A 21,785-nucleotide genomic window follows, 5' to 3' on the forward strand; every position below is an offset into this window, starting at 1 on the left:
TGCGTTGGCCGGGAATCGAACCCGGATCTACTGCTTGGAAGGCAACAATGCTAACCATTACACCACCAACGCCTGGCTATGGTACATGACTACAAGACTCGCCAATGTTAAATCATGTCTCCCTTTAGGGAGCGTGGCAACATGTCGTAGCAAAATTAGTGTTCTAGCGGTTCCAACTGCGCATGCGCAGTGTGATGCATCGTGGGTAATATAACAAAGTTGAAGGCCCATGAGACAAACACGTCTATACGTAGGCTTTATCTGGTACGTGCCCCAAAGAAACATGCATATAGACTTGTTGACTATGACCTAACGCTTGTTTTTCTTGGTTTTGTAAGACCATTGCTAGAGTATGCTTGCCCTTTGTGGCATCCTGGTCTCACTATTCTCCAGTCAAATTAAGTGGGGCCTATTTATCAATCTATCTATTGATAGAGAGATAGAGATTGATAGATAGATAGAGATAAATAGATAGATAGGTTTGCAGAAAAGGGACGTGTATATTAGATAGAAATAGATAGATAAAAAGATAGATAGATTAGATAGAAAGATTTTTGTTTATTATTCTGAGAGAACAAGTTACAGGCGTAGTGGTGGCACAATCAAATTACATTTGTTGTTTACGTTTTCCCCCAGACAAATCACTGGAAGGTGTTATTGACATGCCAAAGTTGAGTCGATTGCCTTATGTTGGACTACACGTTGAATCATTTTCAACAAATAATAGAACACACGAATGTATTGGTATTCTTTACATTTTATTACGTAATGCTAATAAGATATTAATTGTATTAAGTAGCAGTCACCTGTTCCACTTGCCAATATTGCTACCTTGCACTGTATGTATCCGTTTTTATGTATACTATTTATATTCACTGCCCCATGTTGTTATTATCCCTCGGGTATTAACTTGCAAATAAGATCAAACATAATGTACTTAAAACATTCTTTCTTTGCTTAGTGCGTGCTTAACTCTTTGCAAAACGCTGAGAACTACGATTATTTCACATTGCTGTTAATAGTGTTTATTTTATATGTTTACGTTAGATTGTAACAACGTAGTATATGTAATCAGAATACACTTTTTTCAGCTTGTAATGTACCCTCACTGAATGAATAAAACAAATGATCTGTGCATGACTATGATATTAGGACCTCGCCTTAAGCTTTGGTAAATAGACAAATAAAAGTAGCCCTACAAAGTTTCTAGATGAAAATTACATCAAGATTAGAACAACAGCTACGTTAAAACAGGAACAATATTCATATGTCAAATGAAACAATGGTCGCACAAGCGATGTATTTAAATGTATGTACCACATGTAGGCCGTACAGATGAAATACCATGCATCCACTCACAATTAAATTGTATCAATGTAGTACATGTAATCGAAACAATTTCTCACCTAGAATTGTACCCTCACTGAATAAATGAAAGAAATAAACTGTACATGTAGGAACTTTAAGTATGATATTGGTACCTCGACATAAGATTTGGTAAAGGACAATTAAAAAGTAACCTTTCATACAAGTTGTCTTCATTAATTGATTACCTAAAGACTGAAATAACGGCTATTGATATGACAACTGAAGCAATGGCCATACAAGCAAGGCACTAGTATGTAAATGTATGTAAATATATGTAGGCCGTATATATGAAATACCATGCATCAACTCACAATTAAATTGTATCAGCGTAATGCATGTGATCGAAACAATTTCTCACCTAAAATTGTACCCTCACCGAATGAATGAAATAAATAAACTGTGCATGTAGGAATTTTAAATATTACATTGGGCCCTCGCCATAAGATTTGGTAAATAGACAAAATGTAAATGTAAATGTATATAAATAAATGTAGGCCGTATATATGAAATACTATTCATCAACTCACAAGAAACCTGAAAAACTAAAATTGGTAATTTTAACGTAGTCAGAGCACATTGATGCTGTTGGTAACCATGTACTTTATTTCTTTACTTACTAAGTTAAACGTTGGCCTCATCAAGATTTAAGTTCTGTCATTATGTACGGAAAGAGCTTTTTTTCTACATTTTTCGTGGTTTCAGACTCTGAGAAGCTTGCCAGATGTACCTTTTGCTATAATGTAAGACGACATATTCTCACATAGGTGTACCAGTGGATCCTGGCTATATACTGTCTAGTACTGTACATACTCTGGTGAAAATGGTGAAAACAATGGCTTGATTGGAGAATAAAGATGGACCTTTATACAAATTGTCCATATTGATTAAGTACAATATACCGGAAAAAAAACTACAGCTACGTTGAAACAGTGATAATTAAAATGAAGAATGAAGGAATGACCGAACAAGCCAGATTACATAAAAAAGGAAGTAAGCACACTTCTGTCAAGTAAGAAGAGGAGAATCTGAAGAGATTTACTAATGCAGCATCAGTTATGCCCGAGGTACGCACACTTCAAATATCCAGGTGTTCAAGACATTCTTCAGAATCAAAATCAGAGTCAATAACACAATTGATTTTTAAATGAGGCGGTCAAGAGTTGATGTTATATATGAAATGTTACAACAAGCCATCAACCTGATGCTGGTAATTTTAATATAAACTAAAAACATGATCCAACTCGCCCTGGTGAGCAAAACATGAACATTGCATGGCCGTATACACTGGCAGGTATATGTATATTCGGCAGAAATAATTCTGTTGCTTTACCTCATCCATAAAGAACTGCTATGCGGTTTCTACCATATTTCCGCGGTATATGATCATGAGAAGCTTGACATATATACCTGGTGTGATAAGAACAAGCAGTATGGTCCCACATGGTAGTATCAGCTTTTGACGAGAACAGAACACAGCTATAGCTGGACATATCCATGTTGAACAATGATGGCTTTGGCTTTCCTGGACTCCATCCCTAACCAAAACAGAAGTTATTTTAATGTCAACAACATAAAATGACCAAGTTACTTTATCTTTCTGATTTTGTTCTTTTCTGTAGCCCATTTCTAAGATGCTGTTTTTAGAATGAAATAAAAACTGAAACTGAGATTTCTGAGACAAACCAACATAAATATCGGGAGCAGTAAAAATGAAACCATGAAGCAAAACAGTAGCATTAGTCATAAAAGCACGAGATAACACATTCTACCAGACAAACATAACGAATGATACACTTTCTACTTTTTCTGTCTGTAGCCAATAGTTATTTCCGCTCCTAAAGATTCACACCGGCTCAAGATGGGGATGGGGGTGGTGTGACGGATCGTCATGATTTTTTTTGTGATTGACTATGTAGATAGCTTCAGTGATTGTTTACATAATCATATGCTAAAAGTGCAAATTAGAAATTTATTTGCGTGATTAATGAGGATAGTTTCGAAATCCGCTGCAGTCCACGATAGGTCTGACAAACCCATGACATATTGAATTGAAAAAGAAGGCGATAGCGATAGATATCAACATGCAAATGAAGACACAACTTTCATACTTCATAGGAAAATGTTATAATTCCATAGTCCTGTGGTAAGGATAAGAATGTCATTTTTGTGGCCTTTGTAAGTTCAGTAAAATCATTAGACGTAATTCATGCAAATGAGGCCTCATTTACAGAGTTTACGAGGAAAATGCTACAATAGCCTTTTTTTCTAATATGATACACATTTAAGTTCGCGTGGTTTACATTTCGCGCTAAGGCGATAATGGAGTGTTCGCAGTGGTTTTAAGTTCGCGGTGAAACGGTCGCCGCGAAAACCGCAACCATTTCTGCATTTACAGTACTTTCATGCTTGTTTTATTATTTGCATTATTTGGTTATATAGAGAATATGATCAACTGAAATGATTTATGCAAATGCGTATCGTATTTGCATAGTAAATTGAAAAGTATTATGATACGATAGGCACCAAAATCGATTCTTCGCAAGCATAACAATAGCAAAGCGAGATGAAGCCGTCATTTGACGGGAAGACGGCCCTCTGGCGGAACCGCTGCGGACGGGCTGGCGGTCGGGAGCTGGCTCTTTTGGGGTGCTAGTAATACTAATATCTAGTAATAGTGGCTTGAAAATGAAACAGTAAACATTCCCTACAAATTTGTTGTAAGAGTGGTTTTGATGATACCACAAACATCGCCGATGGGTGAAAGATACTATTATTGTGAGAACTTTTACTAGGCTCAACCAAGGCGCGAACCTAGCACTGGGACGTGCGCGGGTCACTGGGGTTGTCCCAGGAATCGGTCATAAAAAGATAATAAGCACCGCGGCCATTCGTACGGCTGTTAACATGATCACGGGGAGGGGCAGCGACACCACTATTGAATAGAAATACCCCTCCCTGTTTGAGTTGAGGCAGACCTTGGGTTGCTATAAAAACTCATTCTGCCAGTTGGATACGGTCTTTGCAACCCGTAGGTCTACTTGGAGACTAGGTGATGTCTGTAGTTAGGGAACACTGATCATATTTGTCCTCTCAACAAATTTTAACCAACAGCACACTGATACTGTTACCGTACCTTGTAACCGGTAAGGCTGGACCCGTCTGCCCATTCCCAGGTTCTGTGTTTCTTCAAGCCAATCCAGTAATCAGAATCCTTTCCAAACTTCTTGATAATCAGGTTTCTCAGAGCGAAGTCCAATTCCTTCGTCTTGGGCATGACTAGTGTTGCTCCCCCTTTCTTACAGGCCTTCTGGGCGTCAATGTAGTTCTTTTTGTCAATATGAACCCGGATGCAGGTTTGAGCAAGGAGTTGGTAGCCATTTCTACATTCAGCTGAAACAGTTACACAGAACGTTTGGTCATCATTTATTCTTATGGGATTTCGATAACTTTGTGTGGCCGGTATAACCAGCTTTTAGAGAAACATACCAGCTTTGCAGTCGACTAGTCACACAGCAACAGCCCAGACTATGATAAATCAAACAGCCTGTCACACCTTAACGTTCGGTATACGGCATGGGAAGTAGAATATAGAAAGATGTCACAGCAAATCTTTTCATATAAAGACTGGTGACTGTTTTAACTTAAAAGGAGGTAAAGGAGGTCAATTCTTTTGACTTCCAGATTGGGTATGCCGTTAGGAAAAAGTGACTGAATGCAAGTCTTTTCTTGCAGCTTCTGGAAATATAGAAAACATTTCAAAATCTTATGTTCGTAGCCAACAGGCAATTTCCAAAGGATGATGTATCGGTATGTGTATAGCCTAAACTACGTCACCAGCAAATAAATATTTGTTATAATGGTTGTGACAGATATGAAGTGCGGATACGTTCATGAAGGTTATACATTCAGGCAATAAGATGGAAAAAATGTGAAAGAGTCAGACGTTTCAGACAGCATCCGCTATCTTTCGTCAGTGACTAATGAAATATCTGACAGAATCAGGTTTTATACCAAAACTCTGAATAGATGTGTTAATGAAGTGAAGTCTCGTATGTGCTGTAATAAAAAATGTTCTCTTCATGACCACGTCTGTTAAGAGTTTTGGTATAAAACCTGGTTCTCCCAGATATCTCCTTAGTCACTGACGAAAGATAGCAGATGCTGTCTGAAACCGAGGAAGTGCGGATATTGACATTGGACGGTACAAATATTATTAAATATTCTAACTTTTCTTCAGAAATTACCTCTGCATGATGGAGTACTTCCACTCCAAGTCCCGTCAGACTGACAGGTAAGAATAGAAGTACCGACCAGCTTGTATCCTGGGTCACACGTGAAGGTGGCCACGTCTCTGTAGGAGTTGGAGCCAGTTACCGCACCATTTGCTGGGGGTGTCAGCTTGGTACAGCGTACAGCTGTACAGACCGACAAAAATGGCACCCTCTAAGTTATACAACGATATAAATCATTTCAAAGATATTCACGTCATTTCTGAATTTTTTACTGACAGAAACCAACTGATCAAGTCCCATGAAGTTTATTTTCTTTTGAAGTGTTATACATATTAGATGAACACAATGCACAACTCTGAAAGAATTCTAAGGCCAAACAATGTGTAGACGAAGCAAGCCCAGGGACAGCACGGTTCAATTTCAGTATGCCATTTTAATCAAAATAACACTCATATATCATTCAAAAGAAACTATCAAGCACTTTGTTAGAATTTAAATGCGGCAATCTGTCTTAGCATGGACACCTGTTGCGGGTTCGAACCCACCGATACGCCCCGATGTTGTGCCCTTGGGAAAGGCACTTAACACAACTTTCCTCACTTCACTCAAGTGTACATGACTACCAAGCTTCGGTTAGGGACGTCCCTCGGATAGGACGTTAAATGGAGGTCCCGTGTTTGAGGAGAGCCACACCTCGAGCACGTTAAACATCCCACCACACTTATCGAAAAGAGTAGGGGTTCTTCCCGGTGTGAGTGGTTCATAATCATACATTTCAATGGCCGCACCTGGGGCAATTGTCGTATTGAGGTCACCTTGGTGCCAAAATGGCAGCCTCCAGACCCTTGCGATTCAGCCCCGTCGGGTAGTAGACGGTCAACCCAATAACGCCCCCTCAGTGCTGTACGAAAGCGTCCTGTCAGGTAATAACTGACAGCCCAGCTGCTAAGCTGAGGAGAGCTGCTAAGCATAGAAAAAAACCATGTACCTTGGCAAGTAGGGACACTGCCCCTCCATGTACCGTCTGCCTGGCACCAGATCAGGTTTGCACCTACAAGTTTGTACCCGCGATCACAGGTGAAGTACATCACTCCCAGGTAGGAGCGAGAACCGCGCATGTTGCCATTGACTGCAGGTTTCGGTGTCGGACAGTGTAGAACTGAAACACAAATTAGAGCAAATAGCAACATTTTATTGGATACAATTGTATAGGGCAAGAAATTCAATTTGAAAGTTGAGACCTTATGCACTTCCCATGTGTATTCTTTAAAAATACAGTTATGACGGTTGCATTTTTAGCTACTTCTAGACATCTTCATTAATGCTTGAAGCAATTGTACCGTTGCATTTTGGAGATAATCCACTCCAAATCCCGACAGCCTGACAGATAAGAGTAGAAGTACCGACCAGCTTGTACCCTGGGTCACACGTGAAGGTGGCCACGTCTCCGTAGGAGTTGGAGCCAGTCACGGCACCATTTGCTGGGGGTGTCAGCTTGGTACAGCGCACAGCTGCACAGAGACAAAAAGGCATACACAAAATATAAATATATCATATAAGACAGTTTCGTCATTTCTCAATTTGTTACTGACAGAAACCAACTGGTCAACTCCCTATAAGTTTAGTTTACGTTACGTATTACATGGAAACAATGTAGAACTCTGCTATTTGGACGGTGAAACAGAGGAAGCAAAGTCAAGGGAAATTTGCACGTGGTCAACTTCGGTAAGCTCTTTTGAGTATGACATTCAGGTAGCAACATATGACACTACTACACGTCTATCACATGATCCATTCAAGAGAATCTATCTAACAAATTCACTTAATGGCAATAATGCAGAATCTGACTCAGCATGGGTACACAGTCAAGTTGATATGCACTTAAGCTAGAGAAAGATCAAAGGCTTACATGTACCTTGGCAAGTAGGGGTACTGCTAAGCCATGTTCCATCTGTCTGGCACCTGATCTTGTTAGCACCCACAAGGTTGTATCCGCGATTACAGCCGAAGATCATCACTCTACGGTAGGGGCTATAACCAAGCATCCTGCCATTGACTGGAGGTGTAAGCTTCGGACATTGTACAACTGAAACAAAAATTAGAGCAAATGACAACATTTTATTGCATAAAGAAATTTAACTTAAAATTTTACTCTTTACACTACATGTCTATTTTTCTAACACGATTTGCTTGTTTTTTATTTTTATTTTAAACTACTAGACCTCTTCTCATGTTTGAAATGGTTGTTCCTTTGCATGTAGGTGATCCTCCACTCCAAGTCCCGTCAGACTGACAGGTAAGAGTAGAAGTACCGACCAGCTTGTACCCTGGGTCACACGTGAAGTTGGTCACGTCTCTGTAGGAGTTGGAACCAGTCACGGCACCATTTGCTGGGGGTGTCAGCTTGGTACAGTGTACAGCTGTACATGGAAACAAACAAGGCATACACAAGATATAAAAATATAGTATAAGACAGTTTCGTCATTTCTTAACTTGTTACTGACAGAATCCAACTGGTCAACTCCCTATAAGTTTAGTTTACGTTACGTATTACATGGATACAATGTAGAACTCTGCTATTTGGACGGTCAAACAGTGGAAGCACGTGGTCAACTTCGGTAAGCTCTTTTGAGTATGACATTCAGGTAACAACATATGACACTGTACTACACGTCTATCACCTGATCCATTCAAGAGAATCTATCTTACAAATTCACTTAATGCAGAATCTGACTCAGCATGGGCACACGGTAAAGTTGATATGCAGCTTTTCAATACACTTAAGCTCCAGAAAGATCAAAGTCTTACATGTACCTTGGCAAGTAGGGGCACTGCTGCTCCATGTTCCATCTGCCTGGCACCTGATCCTGTTCGCACCCACAAGGTTGTACCCGCGATTACAGCTGAAGTTCATCACTCTACAGCGGGGGCTATAACCAAGCATCCTGCCATTGACTGGAGATGTCAGCGTCGGACATTGTACAACTGAAACAAAAAGTAGAGCAAATGACAACATTTTATTGGATAAAGAAATCTAACTTGATAGTTCACCTTTATACTACATGTCTATTTATCTAATAAGACTTGCTTGTTTTATCTTATTTTAAACTACTAGACCTCTTCTCATGTTTGAAATGATTGTACCTTTGCATGTAGGTGATCCTCCACTCCAAGTCCCGTCAGACAGACAGGTGAGTGAAGAAGTACCGACCAGCTTGTATCCTGGGTCACACATGAAGGTGGCCACGTCTCCGTAGGAGTTGGAGCCAGTCACGGCACCGTGTGCTGGGGGTGTCAGATTGGTACAGCGTACAGCTGTACACGGAAAAAAAGTGTCATCCTCAAGTTATACATCGATATAAAACATATCAAAGCCATTGACGTCATTTCTGAACTTTTTACTGAAAGAAACCAACTACTCAAGTCCCAGTGAGTTTATTTTAGGTTGAAGAGCCCACACATTTTAGATGAATACAATGTAGAACACTAAAAGACGAAAGGTTAAGGAATGTGCAGATGATGTAAACCTAGAGACAGTAAGGTTCAACTTCAGTATGCTCCTTTAAAATAAAACTCTGATTATTACATTTAACGAATTACATGCATACCACCTGATTCAATCAAGAGAAACTATTTTTAGATTACATAATCTGCTTTAGCATTGACACGAATTGATGTGAACTCTTTCCATACAACAAAAAAGACATACAACAAAAAAGATCAAAGCCTTACATGTTACTTTGCATGTAGGAACTTTGCCACTCCATGTACCATCTGCCTGGCACCTGATGCGTGTAGCACCTACAAGACTGTACCCGTGGTCACAGGTGAAGATAATCACTCCAGGATAGGAGCTTGATTTACCCATATCGCCATTGACAGGAGATGTCAGCTTCGGGCATTGTACAACTGAAAAAATAATATGAACAAGAGTCCGTAGGACACAATTCTCCGTGAAGTATTTATAGTATGTACAAGTATTGACCCACACAAATTGCATCTCTGCACAGTCCAAGTAGTGTTTTAGAGCAAGTAAAGAAAACGTGTTTGTTTATCTTTTTCGTTCAATACAGGAGTGGTCAACCTGCTGAAAAGTATGTTTTTACAGCATGGCACAGATGGGATCTAGAAATTCCGGGAAAAGTCACAAAGTTGAATCTAGATGGCCCCTTTTCAATTATCAACGAACCATTCTTATTCAGCCTTACAACTAAGATGTATCAGAAATCACAAATATGCAGTAAATCCTCTTTCCACAATTAATTGCAGGCCGGCCTGATCTATAGCTATCAAGCTATTTGCAATAAAAAAGGCTAATTTATATTATCGTAACATTTCACGAAGGTCAAAGGTCACCGGATCTAACCACCCGGAAGTGACACTGGCGCGCGCACTTTTCTGAGAGATATTTCTCAACAATCTTTCATCCCCTGCGTAAACTTTTTACATTGTCACAGCCGCCGTATTATAAACTACAAGTGTGGTAAGTTTGAAGGTCCAGAGATTTCCCATTTTCACACTGTGCGTAAAAGTGCATCGTCCGTCCCGTGCGCACATACTGTATGCGAGTTGCGAGTGGACACGGCATACTTAATACACAGACTGAAGCTCACTCGGCACATGTTCGCAGCGAAAACTCACAATTCCCGTTGCCGCATTGGTATGTAACTTGGTATATCGCTAGCTAGGTTGCGTGTGGTGATGCAAGTTGTCTATTTTTCAATGTAACAGTGATTATACGATCACAGCAAGTAAGGAAGATTTATACCCCGTATCTGCCTGAAGTATTCCAGTCATGCATAACGGATTATAACATGGTCCCTGTGGCAGGGCAGTGGGACATAGCATTAATTATAGGGGTGCAATTACGATATTGGATTGACGTTTAAAGTAGTTATGGTGTAACAAAGCTATTGTGCATCACCACGCCGAACCAGGCAAACGATATGCCAAGTTACACACCAATGCGACAACGGGATCGTGAGTTATAGCTGCGAACGCGCAAACAAATGCATTCCCAATACTCCCAGAAGGAGGTCATCCTCCTTCCCGGAGTAACAAATTGCAACATTCCATTGGATAAGATTAAGTCGGATAAGAAATTAAATTTGAAATCCAACTCTTTACACTATCCATGTCTATTTTGTTTATGGATACAGATTGAAAGGTTACATTTCAATTAATCTCTAGAGCTCTTTGTTCATGATTGAGATAATTGTACTTGGGCAAAAAGTTGCATCGAGCAAGAAGTTTAATTCAAAAGTTCAAGCTGTACACGACCCATGTTTATTTCTTTATGAGATTTGATAATTTCATTTTCAACTACTTCTAGACCTCTATTCATGTTTTATATGATTGTACCTGCGCATGTAGGTGATCCTTCACTCCAAGTGCCACCAGACTCACAGGTAAGAGTAGAAGTACCGATCAGCTTGTATCCTGGGTCACACGTGAAGGTGGCCACGTCTCCGTAGGAGCAGTAGCCAGTCACGGCACCATTTGTTGGGGGTGTCAGCTTGGTACAGCGCACAGCTGTACAGAGAAACGGTACAGGGAAACATTCTTTTGCGTTTAGAGATTTGCCTCTATACCTATACAGCCGGTTTAACTATCCTACGTTCCCAGGCACGCGGCAGTAGCTGGTTATATTACACCGAACGACTTGTACAGAGGGGTGAGCTAACTGATCTTAGTACCCTTCCTTTTCTACCACCGGATTCTCTCTCTGTTTCTCTACAAGGGGAAAGTGGGGAATTGTTTAAAGACGACAAATACATGTCAAGGAACTTTTACATCTATGTTTACTAAGTAGATGACATGAACTCACCTTGTCCACAGTTCTGCCCAGTCCATCCAGGTGAGCAGGTACAGTCGTAGCCCCCATCTTTGTTTACACAGGTCCCATGCTGACAAGGGTTCTTCACACACTCGTCTATATCTTTGTGAAAGATAAGGGTAAGACATTATATAGAAACGTTTCTTTACCAGGGTGACTATGCAGTCATCATCCTATGTGGTGCCGAAAACAAATCTTACAACGGTAACTCTCCTTAAAGCAAAAGTTTGAAGGTCTGCTACCTTCATTTTCCTATCATGTCAAAGAATGCCTAACTTTTGATATACGCATGCTCGCATCCGTTTCGGAGTCCTCAGAGGATTTCCTCAATATAATGGAATCATCAATGGCCTTACTACGCAAAAAAAACCCACCTTGTCCACAGTTCTGCCCAGTCCATCCAGGTGAGCAGGTACAGTTGTAGCCGCCATCTTTGTTCACACAGGTCCCATGCTGACAAGGGTTCTTCACACACTCGTCGATATCTTTGTGGAAGATATCAGGGTAAGACCTCAAATATACATAGACACTGTTTTTACCAGCGTGATTATGCCCTTATTGAGTTATGTGTTGCGAAAAAATCTAACAACGCAATGGAAACTTTTCCTGAAATAAAAGTTCGGAGGCCTGACATCTCCATTTTCCCATTAAAAAAAAGGTCAAACTTTTTTAAACGAAAGCTAGGGTCCGTTTCGGGATACTCAGATTATGTCTTTCAATATAGTTTAATCATCATGACCTTACTACGCAAAAATAAGCCACCTTGTCCACAGTTCTGCCCAGTCCATCGAGGTGAGCAGGTACAGTTGTAGCTACCATCTTTGTTTACACAGGTTCCATGCTGACAAGGGTTCTTCACACACTCGTCGATATCTGCATGATACATTATTCATGTAACATATAAACAGAGGGAAGTGTTTTTCTACCACTTTGAACGAGAGAAAACTTGATGGGTCCAAGAAAAAAACTCACCTTGTCCACAGTTCTGTCCAGTCCATCCATGTGAGCAGGTACAGTTGTAGCCGCCATCTTGGTTCACACAGGTCCCATGCTGACAAGGGTTTTTCACACACTCGTCTATATCTTTGTGAAACATATCAGGGTGAGACCTCAAATATACATTGTTTTAACCAGCGTAATTATTTCCTTATTGAGCTATATGATGTCGAAAATAGATCTAACTAGAGTTCCACGACCTCATATCTTCGCCGAATAATATGAATTGTACCGACAGATGCAAGTACCAAATTACCGCCATTTACCAATATGGCATTACATAGCCGTTTTTCTCAACAACCATTCAATTTAAGTCTTTATTTGCTTAAACAATATCTATCAATGTTCCCCTCTTTCTCAGTGGCTTGATATGCCACAGGTCTGAAAGTCCTCTCATGGAATGTCAATGACAGTTAGACATGCAGGTAATAAGGATTTTACTGATGTGTTTATTCGGCTGTAGATAAGTACAGCCAGGGCTACCTAAAGGCTAAGGCTATTACGGGTTAGCTCTAGTAACTGAACAATATGAAGACCCTGATACAAGCTTTCACAAAGACTAAAATACGACTTAAATGCATATAAACGCGCGCAAACATAGACCTCGGCGGATTTAAAAAAAATCATTAATCATGCAAATTAGGTCCTGTTTGGCATAATTATCATCTTACGTCAATCATCGGATTCACTTTTAAATCTAGCTATCTTCATACCAAACAGATACATTTTAGTCCTTTCTTTTCAATCGCCTAGCTGTTGATCTAGATTCAGGGCGCCAGCTGTTGACCTAGATTCTGGACGCCAGATGTGTACTATCACATGCTGTGCGTACTATGGTGCAGCAGTGCTATACATTTTCCTCAATGATTACGTAAATTAAGTAGGTCATGATCTGCATAATGAGCATATCATTATGTTGATCATCACCTAAGGTACATATATGCAAAATAGAAGAATAATCCATCAATCACTGCTTGACTTATCCTCCTCAAAAGTTACAAACAAATAGGCCCACTGCAGTTTAAGGCAAGCCGCAAGGGGGCCCAAACTTACATCACTTACTCCCTGCTCCAAGATCTATCTACCACTCAAAAATCATAACCATAGCACCTGCAAAAAATTTGACCACAAACTTTAAGTGCATTAATAAACTTTCCTCATTTATTATTCAAATTAGCTCCTGGTTTTCATAATATGTGTTTGATTCTGTAAAACATTACCTAAGCTATTTACATGCCAAAAATCATGACGATCCGTCAACCCCTTATTTAGTTATTTGCCTTTAAAGGTTTCAACAAAAACGCCAACTGTAGGTCCACAAAATCCGCTAGGGGGCCCAAACTTACACCACTTATTCCCTGTTCCAGATTCAATGTATTACTGAAAAATCATGAGCCTGGCACCTCCAGAAAATTTGACCTCAAACTTTAAAACTCAGCTGCAGTACCTTAAATATCCGCTAGGAGGCCCATTATCGAACTTGACCTTCCTCTTCGACACTCCTACCTACCCACTTAATATCATGCACAGCCGTCAACAGCACCTTGAGTTATGCTGGCGACATACAAATCACACAAATACAAAGCCCGCTGCAGTGCTGTAGGAAAGCGCCAGATGAATAATTTTCGAACTTGACCTTCGTTCCTACAACCGCTTCTGATCTACGAAAATTCATGAAGATCCATCAACGTTTCCGTCACTTTTTTTGCCTACATACAAACACAAAAACACGCAAAGTCTGCTGCAGTACTGATATAATACGCCAGGTAAACGGTTTTCGAACTTGACCTTCCTTTGCACAACCACTACACACCTACCAAAAATCATAAAGATTCATAGAAGCTTTCTTGAGTTATGCTCCTGACATACATACAGACCCACCCAACAGATTTTTCAACCGAAAACATAATCTTCCCCGAGTACAAGTACTCGGCGAAGATAACAACGCAATTGAAGCTTTTCCTGAAACAATGGTATGTAACATATAAACAGAGGGAAGTGTATTTTCTACCACTTTGAACAAGAGAAAACTTCATTATTCCAAGAAAAAAACTCACCTTGTCCACAGTTCTGTCCTGTCCATCCAGGTGAGCAGGTACAGTTGTAGCCGCCATCTTTGTTTACACAGGTCCCATGCTGACATGCGTTCTTCACACACTCGTCGATATCTGTATTATACATTATAACAGAGCAGGATTTCTGTAAGCATCCAGAAACTTCTTTATCATCACTTTACAAAACTTATCATAAAATTGACGTCTTAGCGGCAACAAACACAAATCATGCAATGGAAGTAAGAAAAAAAATGAACGGGGGCAAATGTATTTTCTCCAACTTGAAAACACAGAAACTTTGAATATTTTAAGAAAAAAGCTCACCTTGTCCACAGGTCTGCCCAGTCCATCCCGGGAAGCAGGTACAGTTGTAGCCGCCATCTTGGTTCACACAAGTCCCATTCGAACATGGGTTCTTCACACACTCGTCGATATCTGTATCATAAATTATGTATGTAACAGTCAGGGCAGAATCTCTGTTAGCCTCCAGACAGTTTTTGTCATCACAATCAAAAACTTATTATCAAATTATGTTTTCGCGGCAGAAAAACAGTTTTTGTAAAAATAAACAAGAAACACTATACACTCCCACTAAAACTAACCTTGTCCACATTTCTGTCCAATCCATGCCTGGAAACAGGTACAGTTGTAGCCACCATCTTTGTTCACACAGGTTCCAATATTTATTCCCTCTACCTGCCTCCTATTGGCTGTTTATTTCTAAGCCGGGCAGGAGACTGTTGGGAACTAGCCAATCAGCATTTATGTTCTCAGTTTGCACAGACAGGAGTGGCCAATCAGCACTGAGGATCTCAAACAAACATTACTTACCTGTGGTTGGTAGGGATATGATTGTTACTGGCAGTGTCTCGGGGTTCAGACTGGTATTTTCAAATGTTTCCGTCAATTCCAGTTCAGTTGGTGCAGCAAGTAAAGCAGAGTCGTTACTGTCCAGGAGTGTCGTCAATGGTGAAGGACCTGAGGTCTTTAAGGTCGCTTCGACCATCACGCCTTCTTGCATCTTTGAACCGTGTGTCTCCTACAAAAATACATCTAAGATCAGTGTCACAACTTTACGTACAATGTTGTATTGATTCGAACTGAATTTTTAAATATATCTTACTACATCCTTAATACAGTCCTAATGAAGTTTACAATGTTGTATTTACGTCGAAATATATCTACGATAAGATCTACGATAAGGTGCCAGGCGACGACAATTTCATATCTAGACATTCTAATTCGTAGACATTCGTGCAAAAACAGCATATTAGATAGAATCAACAGCCCTTGTATATATATCTACATAATGAACCTGTAGTTGAATACGACAACCTCATTACTGTTACAAGTGGCTCATTCCGCTCATTTTAATGAAGGCTTCTGGCCTACCTTTCTTTCAGGTACGATATGAGTCGCCAAGATTGTAGCAGTGAGAACAGACGCCATCACCATCATCCCACAGCCCAGTGCAGGCAGAATCACTCTACTAGATGTCACCTTAGTCCACATGCCAATGACACTCACTAAAATGATGACAAGAGTTCTGTGACCTCATACCCCCATTAGATATTCAGAGCTTTTGTTAATTTATTGCTTCACCTTGATCTCATTGGTTACGCAAAAAGGCTGTAATTAGCATAATCGTCTTTAAATCATGGTCATCTCTACCAAAATTATACTATATTTCATGAAAGAAAGTAATTTCCTTAGGCAAAATTTCGTGCATGTTTCATGTCATCATGGATTATGTTAATGATTTTCATATTTACATAACCTATACATGATGATGATAATTTTTAACTAATTCACACCTGTACTGTCCCAAGTATGAAGCTGCCATCATTTATCAATCAGGAATTGTGGCACTGACTATGAAAATTTAGGCCTTTATTTGCGTGATTGGTATTTGTTAATGTTCCACCTGTCATATATTACATATTCAACATGTAATAACATGTTTTACTGTTTTGTAAACGATATATGTAGTGTAGCATAGCTTTAGTTGTTTTTCGTTTCTCATGATACAGGTACGCTACAAGTGATAATTCTTTACGTAAACGTTTCATGAAATTGTGCACACAAATACATCCAAAACAATATCTCAACTTTTCATAATTCATGGAGGCAAGAATCTTTTTAATCTCGAATTTGCCAATAGACGTTATTGCCGTATTGTTTTTTTTTTCTATATGCATTTCCGAACAGTAAGAAACAACAACCAAGCACTGCCAAAGCTACCAACTTATCTTAAATAATCGTCTCTAAATTGAATAACAGAAAAAAAGAAATCTAAAGATTCCATAGGGAATGCAAGATGGTCAACATACATACGCATATAAAGAAATGCATAAAGCTACACATAAACATGTGTACATAAAGAACGTAAGTATTGCTATGAAGCTCCAAACAATGGTACATGATGCATACATTTCTTTATTGACCAAAATTGGACACCAAGCAGTTATCTTTTATGCAAACTTAAATTTCACAATCACATACCTTTGCCAACTTATATTGTCTGATAAATGCTTTGCCACTCCCTGTCCATATTGACTGTAGAAGCGATGGCTGGTCCCTGATTTGTGAGTGTTTGGACGTACCTTTAGCCTTGTAAGCAAAGCTGACATCTTCGGGAGCTTTGTATCCGTAAACATCTTCTGGCTTGTCATAAACAGACTCCTCTTCGAGCTGCGGACACTCCACCACGTGGTCTCCTATGGTCATGTACCGAGGCTCGACAGGTGGACCAGGGTGCGGTTCGTTGTCGTCGGTTGTCGCCATTTCTGTTCAAAACAAAACGCCCGATTGTTATACATTTACATGCAAATCACTGACTCCTGTAGCTAATATTACATGGTATGGTCACGTATACTAATGAAGAATTCATATGGACTTCCAAACGCTGTATTTTCGCTTTTCGTAAACAGCATATACAAAAACATGTTGAAACTTTGAATTTTTTCACATACATTTGGGGGACTAGAGTTTTTCTTTTTGTTCGGACAGTTTCTTTTTTGCATCTAGCAAAATAAAAAGAAATAATTGAATAGAATAGAATTGTCTGAGATCATAGCTAACATCTGCAGGACGTTATAACGACTGCAGATGCAGAGACCAGTGGGTGATAATGATGACAGCTAACATCTTATCAATCACATCCCTAAAGGTGTAACCTTATAGTATACATATGTATGTATCAAAACCCTAAAGCGGCAGTATGGGGTCCATTTGGACCCCAGAGGTATATTAATATATGCTATATCAACATTAATCATCGGAAAAAAATGTTCTTCCCTGGGTTTTTTATGTACACGTCTTACAACTTCTCAGAAAAAATTGACTGAGATTGGCCCGTTTTTTGAAGAAGTTATGTGATCCAATTGGGCGCCAGATGATTTTGAATTGTATATTACTTAATATAAAAATATTCCCATCCAATAACAGAAATTTGTTATCATTCCTTTATAGCAAGAAGCTACTAGAAAAGTAAGATACCAACTTTTAGAATTTAGATTTATCATTTTAGTGAAAAATGTGGTTTTACTACTTTTGCATAAATAATGATAATGAGTACTGATATATACATATCGTATCTTCCTGGATTATATCATTTATGCGCAAAGTGCAGTGTACACAATTGAACTAAATTGACGCTGTGTTGCCAGATCTACAGCAATTAGGAGAGAATTAAAAGCTTTAGATATCGGGGCGCAGAAAATTGACAGTCAAAGCTTCGAATCATGTCCGATTTTACACATGTCACGGAGAGGTAAGTAAATAGGAAGAATAAATAACTAAAATACCTTATTTTGCCTCCATATACCCATCAATGTGTAAACTCGTGTCCGCTATTAAAAGCAGTCCAACTGACTTAACGTCAGTTTAAAATCATGCAAAAATAAAATGAGACTAATCTAAAACCACGTGATAAATTACACATCCACAAGCTAGATGGACCAATCACGAGCTGTGTAAGAAAATTGAGTCACATTATGATTATTGTTATTTCTGAAAAGGCAATTTCATACTCTTCAGCTTACAAGAACACACCGTTACATAATCATACACCATGCAAGTTGTATAGTAAACAAGGCCTGGGCTAAATGGGTGACGCTGAGTTAAAGCATTTAAGCTGATAAGAGACTAATATGTCATGTTAGATTTTTACGACAAAACTGAAAACATGCTGGATAGCAAAATCACCATAAAACAAAAAAAAATCCGACGTGGTTAACGTTGTTCTTTGGAATATTGCTTTTATTTCACAGGGAGATAGCAGTGTTATGGAAGTATCATACTACTTTCATCTGTAACAGTTTGATTGTTGTTTTTACTTAAACCCACTGGAGTAATCTTTCCAGACTGATTTGGTTGTTTCATCAACTTCAATTATTGTATCTCTGTAACGCCCCAAAAATAAAACACAATGATGTCGTTTTTACATGTTTGCATCGAGTAATCCGTAAAACTCTCAAAACCTCTTGTAAACTTGTTATCATTATCGAACTGATAACCAAAATGGAGACTGTGAAACATTGAAAGAATGACGCATCGTCGGTGTGAAAACAACCGTATTAGATCTAAGCCATGACTATTCAGCAAATTCAACACTAGCTGCACTGTGGCTATAGTGTGCATTTATTAGAAACGGATGCACCAGATCAATTTACACGTATGCTTTTATGTTGTGGATCTGCATCTGAATTGTCTTTAGAATCTGTTTTATTTTATCAAAAATTGTTTTTCATTTTTCAAAGACGCTGAGGTGTTGGCAGACCACTTAACCTGCGAAATGTGTTCTTTCAGACAAAGGACAAAGCAGAATAAAAGCATTGTGCAGAGTTTTCATTATAGCATTACGAACGGACTCAAAGCTAGCAGCTTTATCAAACTACTGTATTGCTCTCATCTTTAGCAGACGAGTTTGATTTGATTGCTGTTTTACGTCAGCCATGTTATTTATCCAACTTTTTGTGACCTTTTATAGCAACTCAAGGATGTATTAAAATGTAGGAACATTTCCATATTTTGTAGGAATATCATACTTTGTTGCTGAACGCAGAGCAACGGGTACAATAATTTATCTATCTATCTATCTATCTATCTATCTATCTATCTATCTATCTATCTATCTATCCATCTATCTATTTATCAATCTATCTATTTATCTATCTATCTATCTAGTATCTATATATATGTGTTTGTGTGTGTGTGTGAAGCTATTCAATTAAACACTCTTAAAGTAAACAGTCTCGCCCGATACTACAATCTTTTATAGAGTAGATCCACTTCCAGCATTATTGTATATGTTCAGCAATAAAGTATGATACCCCTGCAAATATTTCCATATTTCAATGCATCCTTGAATTGCTATAAAAGGTCACAAAGTTGGATAAACAACTCGGCTCACGTAAAACAGCAATCAAATCAAACTCGTCTGCTAAAGATGAGAGCAATGGCCAATGCAGTAGTTTGATAAAGCCGCTAGCTTTGAGTCCGCTCGTAATGCTATAATGAGAACCCTTACCTATGCTTTTATTCTTTGCCCTTTGTGTAAAAGAACGTGTTTCGCATGTTAAGTGGTCTACCCAACACCTTAGCGTATTTAAAAAAAAAATCAACATCAATTTCTGAAAATTAAACAGATTCTACACACAATTCAGACCCACAACAAAAACATACGAGAAAATTGATCTAGTGCATTTGTACAGCTAGCGCTAAATTCGTTGAGCATCAATTTCTTGGCTATAGATCTAATACGGTGGCAAAGTTGTTTTCCAACCAAAGATACGTCAATCTTTCAATGTTCACACTCTCCATCCTGATTATAGTTCCATAATGATAACAAGTTGGTCATAATTTTGAAAGGTTTTACAGATTACTAGATGCAAACATGTAATAACGACATCATTGAGTTTTATTCGTGAGACGTTACAAAGACAATTGAACAATTGACAGAATACTCAAATGGGTTTGAGAAGAAAAAAAACACTCAAATCAAAATACCAGGTACAAATGAAAGTAGCGTGATACTTTCATAACACTGGTATGCCCTCTTTGAAATCAAAGCAATATTATGAGAACAAGAACGCTGTGTTTCCTTTTCCTTTTATGGCGATTTTACTATATCCAGTATATTTTCAGTTTTGTAAAAATCTAACATAATATCTTTGTTTGTCATCGCTTAAATGTTTTCACCCATCGTCACTCATTTAGTTCAGCCCTGGTTGACTATACAAATTGCATTGTGCATGGTTATCTAACGTTGTACTTTGTTGTGCAACGTGGTAAGCTGAAGAGTATGAAATTACCTTTCAGAAATACCAATAATCATAATGTGACACAGCTGGTGATTGGTCCAACTAGCTTGTGGTTGTGTTGCCATGTGTTTTTAGATTAGTCTAATTCTTTTTTTGTATGCTATTTAAATCGATATACATTGGACCCTTGTAAACACATCAGAACAGACTGCACACACCCCGGTAAAGTCAGTTGGACTATTTTCTATAGCGGACACATTCGAATAAACACATTGGCTGGTATATGGAGGCAAAATAAGGTATTCTTAGGTATTTTTGTTCCTACCATTTACATAACCATTTCTGGTATGTATCAAATCGGTCATGATGAGTAACTCTGTCAATCTTTAAAGCTTATAATTCTCTCCTAATTGCTGTAGGCCTGGCAACATAACGTCAAGTTAGATAATTTGACAATGTGTAGACTTTACTTTGTGCATGAATGAGATGATCTAGCTATACTACATATGAAATGTAAATTTGGTACTCATTATCATAATTTATGAAAAACGAGTAAAAAAAACACATTTTACACTAAAATGATAAATTTGAATTCAAAAGTCGGTATCTTCCTTTTCTAAGCAATAGTAACTTGTTGCTATGAAGCAATACATGGTAATGTTTCTGTTATTGGATGGGAATTCTTCATATTAATATGTAATATACAATGTAAAATCATATTGGGTCCCTTTGGACCCCACGCACAAAGATGATGTTTAGAGTATAACTTTTACAAAAATGGGCAGTATAATCATTAAAATGTTCTTAGAAGTTGTAAGACATGTACATAAACAAACCCATGGAAGGATAGTTTCTCCGATTAATAGTGTTGACCCCATACGATCGGATCAGGGTTTTAATACATAAGTATATGTATGCTATAAGTTTACACATTTACCGGTGTAAAGATGTTAGTTATAATCTCAGACATTTCAATTCAATTCTTTTTAGCTTGCTAGATGCGACAAAGAAACTGCCCAGACGGGTCCGAATACAA

General features: G+C 38.7%; 1 non-coding gene across 1 annotated transcript; it reads right to left on the bottom strand.

Annotated features, from left to right (window-relative positions):
* On the bottom strand, nt 1-72 carry Trnag-ucc (transfer RNA glycine (anticodon UCC)). Its single transcript has one exon. It is a non-coding gene; the product is annotated as a tRNA-Gly (tRNA).
* Nucleotides 73-21,785: the final 21,713 nt, after the last annotated feature.

Source organism: Branchiostoma lanceolatum, chromosome 15 (assembly GCF_035083965.1).
Source record: "Branchiostoma lanceolatum isolate klBraLanc5 chromosome 15, klBraLanc5.hap2, whole genome shotgun sequence".
Taxonomy (NCBI): Eukaryota; Metazoa; Chordata; class Leptocardii; order Amphioxiformes; family Branchiostomatidae; genus Branchiostoma; species Branchiostoma lanceolatum.